This window comes from Colossoma macropomum, unplaced genomic scaffold (genome assembly GCF_904425465.1).
Source record: "Colossoma macropomum unplaced genomic scaffold, Colossoma_macropomum, whole genome shotgun sequence".
In the NCBI taxonomy this organism is placed as follows: Eukaryota; Metazoa; Chordata; class Actinopteri; order Characiformes; family Serrasalmidae; genus Colossoma; species Colossoma macropomum.
Window position 1 is genome coordinate 18,834,428 of NW_023494803.1, and position 13,054 is coordinate 18,847,481.

The 13,054-nt window shown below is 39.8% G+C and overlaps 1 pseudogene; it reads left to right on the top strand.

Annotated features, from left to right (window-relative positions):
- The first annotated feature begins 760 nt into the window (after positions 1-760).
- LOC118823932 lies at positions 761-12,394 on the top strand (annotated as a pseudogene).
- The last annotated feature ends 660 nt before the right edge of the window (positions 12,395-13,054 follow it).

Below are 13,054 nucleotides of genomic sequence, written 5' to 3' on the forward strand. Positions count from 1 at the left end.
CGGAGAATAAGGGGTCAGGTCAACTTCAGTCACACAGCATCTACTAACGGTAAACACTAAAACCACACTGAATACCTCACAGCAGAACACAGTACAACACAGACAACATCTAAACACATCTTAAACTTAGAAACAACAATATTAACAACAATAACGACATTATCAACAACAAACCTCCTTTCTTAACGGAGATGGGAGGCGCGTGCAGGCGCCCCTTTGTGTGCCACGCCCCCTGAGCTCCTCTCGAAACGCAGAGCGCGCAGAAGACCCCACAATGTTATTTGCTTAATGAGGAATTCCACCAATCTCTCAAAATTTCTGCATAATTAAATGGCCAAGATGTAAACAAAGTCATTCCGAGTGGTTTGATGTGAAATGTTCCGTTCTAGAGAAATCGGGATCGTTCACAGTGGTGGTGATAGGAACCAGACGTCTGAAGCGTTTCAAAATATTAAATGAATTTAATTAACTGAGTTAATTAACAATGTCTGAGACATTGTTTTACGATAGTTTGGAGATGCGATTTGTGCCTAAAATGTAAATTTAAAAATCTATTAATGGCAGAGATGTATCAGCAGGGAGTTATTAAGCAAAATATTCCACTAGACATCGCAACCCCTGGTTCCTATCACCACCACTGTGAAGAGCGGCAGGTTTCTCTACAGTGAACCATTTCGCATCAAACCACACTGAACGACTGTGTGTGCATCGCACCGGTTAATCTGTGTAGACGTTTTGAAAATCAGTGATGTTCACCTTTAAACCGTCTGATTTAGTACTTTTATTCTGACAGGGTGTTTTAGCGGTGCCGTTTCCCGGAGCGCAGTGAGCGGAGCGGACCGCAGGCGGACGGACAGGTCATCTGTTCAGAGAGCTGCCAGCCTGACAGCTGTGGCGGAGGCATAGCTAGCTTGCTAGCTACGTATCCCGAAGAAAGGTCAGTTTGTCCGCAAAACACAATCCTTCAGCGCGAGTGCTTTGATAGTGGACTAGCGATGTGACATCCGTATTTTATGAGTGAAGTACCATTTACCCAACTGACATATGTACAGAAGCTAACGTTCACTGGCTTATTGCTGGCTGACAGTCAGACTAGCTGGCTAACTGACTAGCTGCTAGCTGTCAAAGCAGGTAAGGTAGTTACCATAATCGAGAAGCACCTAAACGATGTTAAAGACCAAAAAGCTAACTCGATAGTAAAAAGCAAGCATAACTGAACGATACTCATTCCCTGAATGTTGAGATTACAGCTGTCAATCGACTAGCTAAGGTAAAACAGCTATCAGTGTTATGAACATCTTTTCTCTGAAACAGCGGACGTAGATTAACGGTAGCTAACGTTAGCTCGCTAGCTATTGTCTGTGCTAACGTTATGAATCTTGTATTGAGCGGAAACGGTAATTCACACATTTAGCTTACACAAACCATAAAAATAAAGAACATGGCCAAATAGCACTATTGAAGACACCTCAAAGACGCGTTTTGTTACAATTGTTGCAATTTAGACATCGTTATCTAGTTAGCTGACTATCTTAGATGTAAACATTAGCTACGAAGCTGAAGCTGGCTTCCTGTTCGCCAGCTTCTTGTTTGAATTTTCCCGTTCCACCTTAAATGGTGCAGCAGTTGCGTTCTGCGCCTCAGGCTCCAGAATGTAACATCTACAGCATTTAAGGTGGAACGGGGAAAAGCGAATAAGACACTGACTTCAGCTTCGTGTAAACATTCGACCTCGGTTAACTGCCTCGATAACTACGTGTCCGGTGTTAGAGAATATTTCTGCTAGCGTTGAGGATCGTGATACGCAATTCATCATATTATAAAAATGTGAATAAAGCGCAACATTTTAATTCCCACGTTAACATTTACGGGTTAATGGCAGCTTTGGGTCACATTGCTCTACATTTGGAAACAAAACAAGGAAGTTCTTTTTTCTCGATTCCCGCAGTAGGCGTGGAACAGTAACTGGAACTGAACACTAACCTTTGGAGTTGCTGCAGGGAGTGTTGGACAGCTGTGTAGTTGTTATAATTATCAAACAAAAAATATAGCTAAGGTCCTGAAAATGCCAAGCAACCATCTCAAGCTATTGTAGTCCTTCATATTGAATGGTTAATGATCCTCACGACATAAGTCTCTTTATTGCATTATGAGTTATGCTGTGGTGCCTCAAAGTAAATTTAATGTGATGGGCTGAATGTAATTTAATCCTCTACAGGAGACAGTAGCCCTGCTGTGAAGGGTAAGATGTCAGAAGGAATTAATGAGAGGTATTCATCGTTCCGGATCTCCACAGCATCTCTTTCTAGCCTGCCTTGGTTTCTGTTGATCTTCTTGAGTTTGCTGTCTACTTCACATGCATCAAGTAAGTTCCTTGCAACCAGATTCCTCCTTTTATGTGCTATGTTGTAACATCTTGTAGGCAGGATTTGGAAAACACTGGGCTCAAAGGGAAAATAAATCATCTGCTACAGCTAATCGATAGATGTTGTGTGTTGAGCAAAGGGTACTGAGTATTTTGCGTTTCTCTGTGAGGCATTTCTATTTATGGTGCACTTGGTATTTTGAGATATTTTATGATTGCGTTACACAGTTAGCCATAAAGTTGACTTACAGCACTACCACCAGTCTGGGAGGGTGAAGTAAGGATGTGCTTCTTTTGATGTATATAAGATCAGTGGTGTGGAGGAGCATTTCTATACGGACTTTGACAGTTTAAGTGCTTAATTCATACCTTGAATTGACAGTGTTGAAACTGAGCTGACCCACCTCCAACAAAATGCAGTGCTGTTTGAAGAATACACCAGTCTCAATATCAAACAGCATATTTTGTTTCCAGCTGAAGTCACTTGCTTGTAGGAAGTATTGTACAGAACGTAAAACAGCCCACCGATTCTGTGATTCACCAGAGTTACATAATCCCACATCACACCCACTTGGGCTTGTTTTTCAAAGGCCCGTAGGTAATGATCACGCTGCCTCTGCCTACAGCTCTGAACTAGTACTTCAAACACCATCCTTATTCCGTAGCGTCTCTAATGTCCGGAACATGTCTGACGCCTTTTCCTCGTCAGGTTGTGTGAGGCCGTTTTCCATCCAGCATGGCCGAGTGAATGTGACTGAGACCAACAGAGGCTCCTTCCCTGTGGGCACTGTGCTCCAGTACAGCTGTGATTCAGGATACACTGTGGATGGTCCCAGCATCGTCATCTGCACCCGAGAGGGTCTTTGGTCTTCAGGCCCACCACGCTGTCTACATAATAACTGTGAGTTCCCCGTTAGGTGTGGGCAATATGACAAAAATATTGTTTGTTGTTAGTTGTAACTTGTCAGAATTATTATCCAAATGAGCATCGCAAGTATGCAACACATTTGTTTACTGAATCATGTGAAAATTCAAAAGAGTTGCTTAATATTGATAGTTTAAACAAATTAAGTAATTTGCATAATTTGCCAACACAGTTGCATGCACTTCAAGAACATTGTTGAACCCATTTGTTTTTTTTTGACCAAGTCACTTGAATCCATCATTTTAACTGAATCTGATTACTTCGTAACCATTCTAGTCATGTCTATGATTGGAAGCTGTGTGGTGTAAAACATCAGTTGCTAAGCAATGCATTCAGTCAACATAAGGACATGGCCTAATATTTTCTCTGGAGTGTGGCCGAAGAAAATATTTCATAAATATTTTATGAAATAGGTTTTTTCTCTTTTTTTCTTTTTTTTTAAACAAATAGGAGTAGGGTATCAATGTAACCAGCACTGGTTGTAGTTTAAATGGTGCTGCTGCATTGTAGCCTGATCTTTATATTAACAGAAACCTGACATGAATAGTGCTGGGTATCATTCAGAATTTTTTTAGTGCCAGAATATGATTTCTAGCTTTGTTTTCCCTGTATTTTGCCATGTTTTGCGATAATGTCTTTTAAATTACTAGCTGAAAGTGGATGTGGCTTAAACACAAAAATGTAAGGTGCTGGAAGAGTACTAAATGCACTATATTTTAGTGTACTGTATTTATTATGTGTGCAACAGATTGCAGACTAATCAAGAAGCTGATGTTAATAACATGCAGATTGAATAGAATTTAGAAAGCCAGTCACCTGTTCAGATGAAGATGCATGTTTTTGACTTAATGATGCTGAACAGACTAACTACTTAGGTATTCTTAGGAAATTCTTTGGTACTCAGTAGTGTTGAAGATTGTGGTTGGTACCATAAAAGTATGAAATTTTGATACCCAGCCATAGACATGAGTTCTTTTGTGGACTGAGCTTGATTTCTGTGGTTTCTGATTCCTTTTTGAAGAATGATCCTGTTTTGTCTTTAGTGTTGCAGTCTTCCCTGCTATGAGTAAATGACAATGTGTTGTTGTATGACAGAAATGCAGTCATCTGTTCTATATTGAGACAATGATGCAGAGATTATTTTTATTTAGTATAATTTTTTGACAATATGACTAAAGAACAACAACGAAGAAAGATTTATTGATGAGAATTCTGACTCCACCACTACATGGCTAATATGTTATATTGTGTACCTCTTGTCTAATAGGGAATGTTTTTGAGTTCAGCTTAATTCTTTAATCAGGGTTTGTACAGGTCCTGGAAAACTTAGAGTCATGGAAAATAAATGTGCCAAAATCCAGTGTTGAATTCTCCTTGAAAAATAAAAAATCAAAAAAATGTCAGACTAAATATCAGTCACAGTTCTATCAGTTTAATATGCAATGGCTGGAAAATGAGAACTGTAAAGACTGTCTTCAATAAGATAAAGCAAATAAGCCATTACTGCATGAACTGAATAAATTTGATACTGGAAACATTGATGAGTGTGTGTCAAAAAGTCTTTAAAAGAGGAGCAAATGCACATTAATGCATGTTAACATCCTCAAGCAGCCTTTTGTAGCCTTATGTCGAAAGCACAGACTTCTCTTTTGGTCTTTGCAAGTCATTATTAATTTAAAATCAGCATATTACACTTTTATTCAGGCTCAGATAATTTTGTTGTGGATATTCAGTATGAGAGTACTCAACCTTTGGTCCTGGATATTTTATGTATTTGGAAAAAATCGCCTGTTAATCTCAAGCATGCACTTTAATAGACATTTGAATCCATTGAATAAAGGTAACCACTAGTTCACTTAACCTGTCAAGTCACTAGTTCAGCACTTCACTTTCAGGGTATTGCTGAGATCTCCTGTACTATTCAGCTTCACTTAAGCTTGATGTCCTCTTTGGTATTTTCAAATGATTCTTCTACAAGAGCACTATTTCACCTAAAAGTAAATGTTCCTAATTGTCACATTTATCTGTTTTTATCAGATTGTGTGAGGCCATTCCCCATCCAGTATGGCCAAGTGAATGTGACAGAGGCCAACAGAGGCTCCTTCCCTGTGGGCACTGTGCTCCAGTACAGCTGTGATTCAGGATACACTGTGGATGGTCCCAGCATCGTCATCTGCACCCGAGAGGGTCTCTGGTCTTCAGGCCCACCGCGCTGTCTACATAATAACTGTGAGTTCCCAGTTAGGGCTGGGCGATATGTCAAAAATATCAGATTATGTCTCTTAAAGAGGAATTCTACCAAACTTTTTGCATAATTAAGTGGTTAAGACGCAAACAAAATCATTGAGTGGTTTGATGTGAAATGCTCTGCTGTACAGCGTTACTGAGTCAGAATGGTCCACATTGGTGGTCATAGGAACTAGATGTTTGAAGGTTTTAATACCTCTAAACGCTACTTCACAGAAAGTTATAACGTGTGTGTGTGTTAGATTTTTCATTATTTTACCATTATCCGCATTGCATTTTGGATTGTAAATGCCATTGTAGACATAGCAATCCCTGGTTCCTATCGCCACTGCAAAGAGATCTGAGTCATTCGGTTTTTGTACAGCAAACTATGTTACATCAAACCACTCTAAATAACATAAATAACATTGTGCAGTGTTCCTTAAAGGACATTTTCTTAATACGTCTCAATATTTTGACCAGACACAGTGCACAAGCATTTAAAAACGGTCTTTAAAAAACTATAAATAGAATTATTTTTATTCAGTGCTTCAGACATTTCACCACACTAAATATAATTAAATGGGGCTATGTGAGGTCTCTATATGCAATTATTCAGTGTTTCTTAAGTACAATTAATATCCATGATATGCTCAGAAAAGTGTATTGTTTATCACAACAACAATAAAATATGGTCATATTGCCCACCTCTGTTCCCAGTATAATTTTAATTGTGGACATGGCCTTGTAGAGTCCCTTTTGAATGCTAAAATGCCTACAGTAATGCTAATTCAATCTTAAAGCAGGAGAAAATGGCTAAGAATTGTTGTTTTTCTCCTGGGCTGTACAGCAGATAGCAGTTTTTCCTGTGGTGTGAATCAGAGATGTTCCATTCACTCCCATTCATTTGGAATGTGTTAAAATATGTAAAATTAGTAAAATTATATTGAATTATGTTGAGCATAATTTTTAGCATCATTTTCTGTAACCATTTGTGTTCCAGTGTGCAGTACTCCATTTGAGCCAGAAAACGGAGGTTATACCTGCCACCCATCTCCATGTCAACGCCTGACTCATGGAACAGTGGTTGAATATTTTTGTGATGAGGGCTACACACTGAAGGGGGACTACAAATACCTTACCTGCCAGAATGGCGAGTGGGACAGCCCTATGCAGATCAGCTGTGTTCTCAGCCAGGGTAAGTGAAACACTCTGTTCAACACCATGTCTGCTTAAGCTCACCTAATCTACCTACATTTCTCCTACTGAATCTTGCTTCCCTCCTAATCAATATTGTTTTGAATCTTTTTTTGCACTTACATTCTTCAGTATTTATTGCTAAAATGATTGGGCTCCAGCATATTGTAGAAGACAGCCAATATTAATATCTAGATTTGGATAAGGAGTGGATAGTTGGATTTCATTAGGGGTCAGTCCACCCCTGAGACCTAAATGTGCCACTGCCAAGAAATTCTCACTGGGGGAGGTTATATCTGTGCCAAATTTGATGATTCTTCAAAATCTCTTTTGAGCAGAAATGAATCCAGCTCCTGTGCTGGGAATGAACACACTGTCCATTGTGGCCTCCACTGCCAGCTCTGTGGCACTGGTCCTTCTGCTGGTGGTCCTGTTTGTCTTACTGCAGCCAAACTGAAGTCTTTCCATCACGGACGGTGAGCCATCTACTTGTTTCAGGATTTTTCTCTGTCATTATAACAGGCCACACCACAATATACAGGGAATAGCATTAGGACATTTTTCAAGTGTCCTATATTGGTTGCTTGTTGACTGGAGTTTTTTTTATTTAGGTTAGCATGTATTTTAATTACTGTAGATGATGAAATGTTTCATCAGATTTTTGCTGTTGTCATCGCTTTTCCTTTGCTCTGTTTACCTATTGTCTGGGGCAGGCATGTGCATAGATAGACCCAAGAAGGATCTTGAGCACCCTGCCCTTTCAAAGTGTCTTCTTTGTCAGTGGGTATTATATACAGCCTCCATTATTGTTCAAGTTTGGTCAGGCAAAGTTAACTATACTTGCTCCAGGAGTGGAGCTAGAGGTCAGCTTGAGTTCCTGGAGCTGTAGATTTTGTTAAACGAAGTTTTTCATAAACTGAAACAGAACTAGAACAACGTTTTTCCAGACAATGTGGACCTTTTAAAAGCCCTCTATAGTATAGTGGTTGTTGCCACAGCCCTATACACTGGTAATTCCCACAAATGGCAACATTTTAGGCTGCTTTGGGAAGGACTCACTACCTTCCTTTGAAACATGATTAGAGTGTCTCTCTGGAAATGCCATGTGTTGTAAATTAAGTTACAGTGGAATAAGTTTGGAGGGGGCTAGAAAAGTTATGACCAGTGGTCCCAGTGCAAGTAAAATGTCAGTGTAACTGTTCCCTTTTTACTTTCATGCTTTCTTGCCATGAGTAACTAGTACATCCTTGCAGCAATATGCAGATAAAATGTCAGCTATTTTACCTTATTTATATTTATGTTCTCCTTTTGTTCATTTCTTCTTTATCAGATTGTTTTGAAGTCTTTAAATAGTAATGCCTTCTCTCTCCCCTGCTATAGCCGTGAGCAGGGAGGCCCTGGGCAGCCCGTAACCATCATGGTGGAGGGTGTTCAGGTGACATTGCCATCCTATGAGGAGGCTGTGTCTGGAGTTGGTGGTATGGTGTTGCCCCGGCCTCACCCACATGCACAGCTGGAGTCTTTGGAGCAGCCTTCAGCCCAGGCCTCAACCACGCACACTGAGCACGCAGAGATCGCAGTGGTGCATCGGCCACCTTCCTCTTCATCTTCCTCCTCCTCCTGGTCCTTGGATGCTGTGCAAGGGGCGACAGCAGCATCCACAGCATTACAATACCAGAACCCTGAAAACAGTCAGCATAACAATATGCTGTCTCTACACAGTCCAGAGCAGGACCTGGCTGATGGTAGGCATGCTTTTCTGCATCTTTCTGTCTGTGCTCTGTATCTCAACAACAGCCCTGTTGCCAAAAAAGTTGAGACACAATGCAAAATGTAAATAAAAACAAATGCAATCATAGGCAAATCATTTAAACCCTATATGTAATTGAAAATGGTGCCAAGAAAACACATCAAATGTTGAAACTGAAAAATTCATTCTGTTATTGTTCTTTGAAAAATATATACCTATTTTGAATTTGATGGCAGTTGGGACAGTTTACCACTGTGTTGCATCACCTCTTCTTTTAACAAGTGAAATGTTTTCCAATTCTTGTATGATAAGGGATTTCAGCTGCTCAATGGTTCGGGGTCTCCTTTGTCATGTTTTGTTTCATAATGTTTCATAAATGTTTCTAATGTTTGATGGATCTGGATTGCAGACAGGCCATTTTAGCACCTGGACTCTTTTACTACAGAGCCATGTTAGGTGCAGAATGTAGAAGGCCGTCCTAAAAAGATGTCATCTAGTTGGCAGCATATGTTGCACCAAAACCAGTGTACATTGTTCAGCATTAATAGTGCCTTCACAGATTGTGCACAGATGCTAGAATGTGCACTAATGCCCCCCATACCATCTCAGATGCTGGCTTTTGAACTGTGTGCTGATAACAAGCTGGACGGTCTTGCTCCTCTTTAGCCTGGAGAATGCAGTGTCCATGATTTCCAAAAATAATTTCAAAATTTGATTTGTCAGACCATAGGACACTTTTCCACTTTGCCTTAGTCCATCTTAAATGAGATCGAGCCCACAGAAGGCAGCAGTGTTTCTAGATCCTGTTTATATATGGTTTCTCTTTGCACGGTAAGGGTTTTTGCAGAGTTTTAACTTGCATTTGTGGTGACAAACTGACAAACACTTTTTGGAAGTGTTACTGAGCCCATGCAGTGATTTCGTATGTTCGTATGTTGTCTTCGTACTATTTCCAGGGTTTAAATGATTTGCACATCATTGCATTCTGTTTTTTCTTACATTTTGCACAGTGTCTCAATGGTTTTTGGAAATGGGTTTGTAAAACACTATGTTGTCAAGACAAATGACTGATATTTCTACATTCTTCCCTGCAGACATTCCCCTATTAAAGGAATCGTGAGAGCTCCTGGACTCCCATAGGTTCCCACACAGTCTGTATGCTGGGACCACAAAGGCTGCAACCCTGCAGACCTGACTGCTGTGATCCCCTTTTGTGCTGCACCCCTACCACAGCCCAGCCCATCTCAGGTGATATTCAACTAGGCAGGCCCAATGCCTAACAGGCACCTCCAATACTGTCCTGTCAAGAACTCCCATATTTTTGCATATACATCATACATGGTCAAATCCTGCACCATTTCGGACGCTTGCTTTGTATCCTTCAGGTCTACAAAGTTGGACACGTAGCAGAGAGACACAACACTGTACAGAGAGTGAAAGATTTATGAAAGGCCTTACTTGGCATTTAAATATTATTTTGTTATTGAACACATTGTTCTGTGGGGTTTTATATGTTCTGAAACGAAGACCACAATTATCACATTTTGAAGAAATTACACATACACGCCCCCTCCACCACCACCACCACGTGTGTGCACATGCAGAACACCACTCGATAGGGCTGGGAGTCGATCCCAAAAAAGAGCCGATTCTCCGATTCTAGTCCGATTCAATTGGGAATTGAGAGTCTATTCCACAGCTTTGGATAAATTTGTGTGCACTTGTGCACGCTTGTGAGATATTCTGCTGTTGCTGTCTAAACAGCCTCTATGGGGGGAAAAAAAAGCAGCTTTCCAGCACATGAGTCAGTAGTCTGTATTGTACTTTGAACAATGTGGAAAAAGTGTAAAATTTGTGCCAAAAAGTGGCTTACAGTCAATAAGCCACACAGAAATGCTCCGCTTTGCTGGTCATGCTGTGTCGCTTTTGTGCCGTAGCAGCCATGCACGCTCAAGGGGCAGATTTTTCCCGCTTCCCTCAAGCAGTATGCTCCTATAATCATGTATAGGATACACTCCCGTGATGTTTTTCATTTGCAAAACCTGAAAACTCAATATTGTAAAAACAAAAGCATCATAAATCAGCTTTCCTGGCATCAGTCAAGAAAATCTTGAGTGTCCCAGTACTGTTTCAGCTTCTGTTTAGTTATGAGCCCTCCTGGTCATTTTTACGGTAATTGTACTGGATGTAGTGCAAGTAAATTGCCTCATCAGTCTTACCAGCATTTTCTCTCTGGCTTGTGTTCACACTTCACTCCTTTCTGATAATTACTGACTGAAAAGAGGCTTATGTGCTGATTTTTGGAATCATTTTTAAAATCAAGAACATTATTTTGTGGAATCAACTCATGGAATTGACTCTTTCGATTCCCGTCACTTGGAATCTGAGTCAACCCCAGAATTTCTGGGATCGAATGGCCCTACCACTTGACTTTGTAAATGATGCATGGACACTCTTGCTAGCACTGAGGGTTTTTTTTCTTCTTCTTTTTTGTTAATTTGTTTTAAAGACTTGATTGAATGTTTCATCCCACTCTATTCTAGCTGTTTAGTCGCATCTGGAAAAAAAAAATCTTTATGGTGATACACCCTGCCACACCGTAAAAAGGGCTATTTCTACCCTCAGTGTTTTCCCCGTCTTTTCATTTGTCATTGCCGTTAGTTAAGAGTAAATTTCTCTCTGATTGATAATTGGCTACTGGACACGTGACAATTTAGCATGCATTATCAAAATCTTCTCTTGATTAAGTAATAACGCATGTCATTTGTCACTTATGTTTAAAAAGGCTTGGGATGGGACTATGGGAGGGTGAAAAGATGCAAATTGGACTATTGAATGGCACAGTGACGTTTCTCTGCGGCAGTCATCTATAAACTAGCTGTATAAGCAGTTAGGCTGCATTCGTGTAGGGATTTGCATAACGTTAAACAAATGTTTACTTTTCTCATAGCATCTTACAGCACGGGTGAGTGTGCTTGATTTGACAATACGGCAGGCTTTGTTTTTTATGTTTTACCTTTGCATTTTACTGTGTATTTGAGAAATTTATTTAGTGATCTGAAAAAAATGGGCTTTGTACATGAAGTGCTATTGATTAGCATTGTACAGTTATGTTGTACAGTTGTATGCAAACATTTGGCACCCCTGGCACAGTTGCAATTTTCGCTGATTTTAGAAGTGAAAAGAAGTACACACAACCTCTGCAGCAGTATTCTTAAGCAATCTTGAGGCAGCCACAGAACGTTTGAGATCTACCAACAGATTTTCAGTTCAGGTCAGGGGACTGTGAGGGTCTTTGCAATTCCATTTTGTTTCCTGAAGTAGTTAATAATGGATGTTGAGGTATGTTTTGGATCATTGCCCTTCTGTAGAAGCCAGCTTCAGGTTCTTGACTGGCTGTGTCACATTTGCTTCCAGAATTTGCTGATATTTTGTGGAATCTATTCTTCTGTCTACTCATGCAGTGTTTCCTGTGCCACTGGCTGCCACATCACCTGAAAGCATAATCCACCCCATGCTCAACAGTTGGCAAAGTGTTCTTTTCATCAAATGCTGCTCCTTTTTTCCTCCAAATGTACCTTTGGTGATTGTAGAGATTGTTGCTTCTTTTCAAAATATGTAATTTGGCCAGGGGTGTCAAAACTTTTGTATACATCTGTATTTGTGCAGGGAGAAGTGAGCTGTAATGTCTCCTAGCTTCGCTGAAGGAGAAACTGATACTTTTGCAGGAGCAAACGCATAACTTAATGTAAATGGATTTATTTAATACCAAAAAAGTGGAGTTCTGTACTGTATGCTTTTCTTTTGGAACAGAATGAAGTGATTTGCAAGGCGTAGTATTTTATGTTTGTACAAAGGTTTAATTTATCTCTGCATTGTAAATAACTTGTGATGATTTCTGATTAAATATTGTTTTAATTGTGCAAATCTGTTTACGGCTTTGCATTGTTCTTTCAGCGACACCAATCAATGCCAACACCTTATTATTTTACAGAAACATTCAGTAGACAAGAATATAGGAAAAACGCAATTGAATTGATTGCAAGTAGGTTTCCAGGTGTGATACTTTTTAGCAGGGCTGCCCTAAATGTGTTGTGTTGGCCAAAGCTAGCCTGTGAGGATGTCTGATTTGGCCCACCACAACGTTTCCCTAACCCCAACTCTGCACCCAAAGAGAGAACAAACATTTTTATTCTATATATATCAAAGTCTAATTTTCCTTATAAACTTGTATTTAAGTAATTTTGTATAAAATTATAGTGTAATGTCAGCAGATCCATTTGTGTAATTTTTTGTGCAAACATTGCACTTTGGCCTCCCAAGACAAAAAGTTTGGGCATCCATTTTATAGTCCAGAGGCCGTACTACAAAAATATCCTAACTCTGTTCACCTATATTATCTGTTGAGTCACCATGACAACTTCACTTAGGACTGAATTCAGGTCAGGACCTATAACAGAACAACAATTGTTAAGTTGTAATCTTACCTGTTAACTCAAAACAGTATTACAGAAACATCCTAACTAGACAAAATTTTCTTAAATACTGTCCTGACTAGGACAATTCCAGATGTGTTGTAACCATCTGTTTA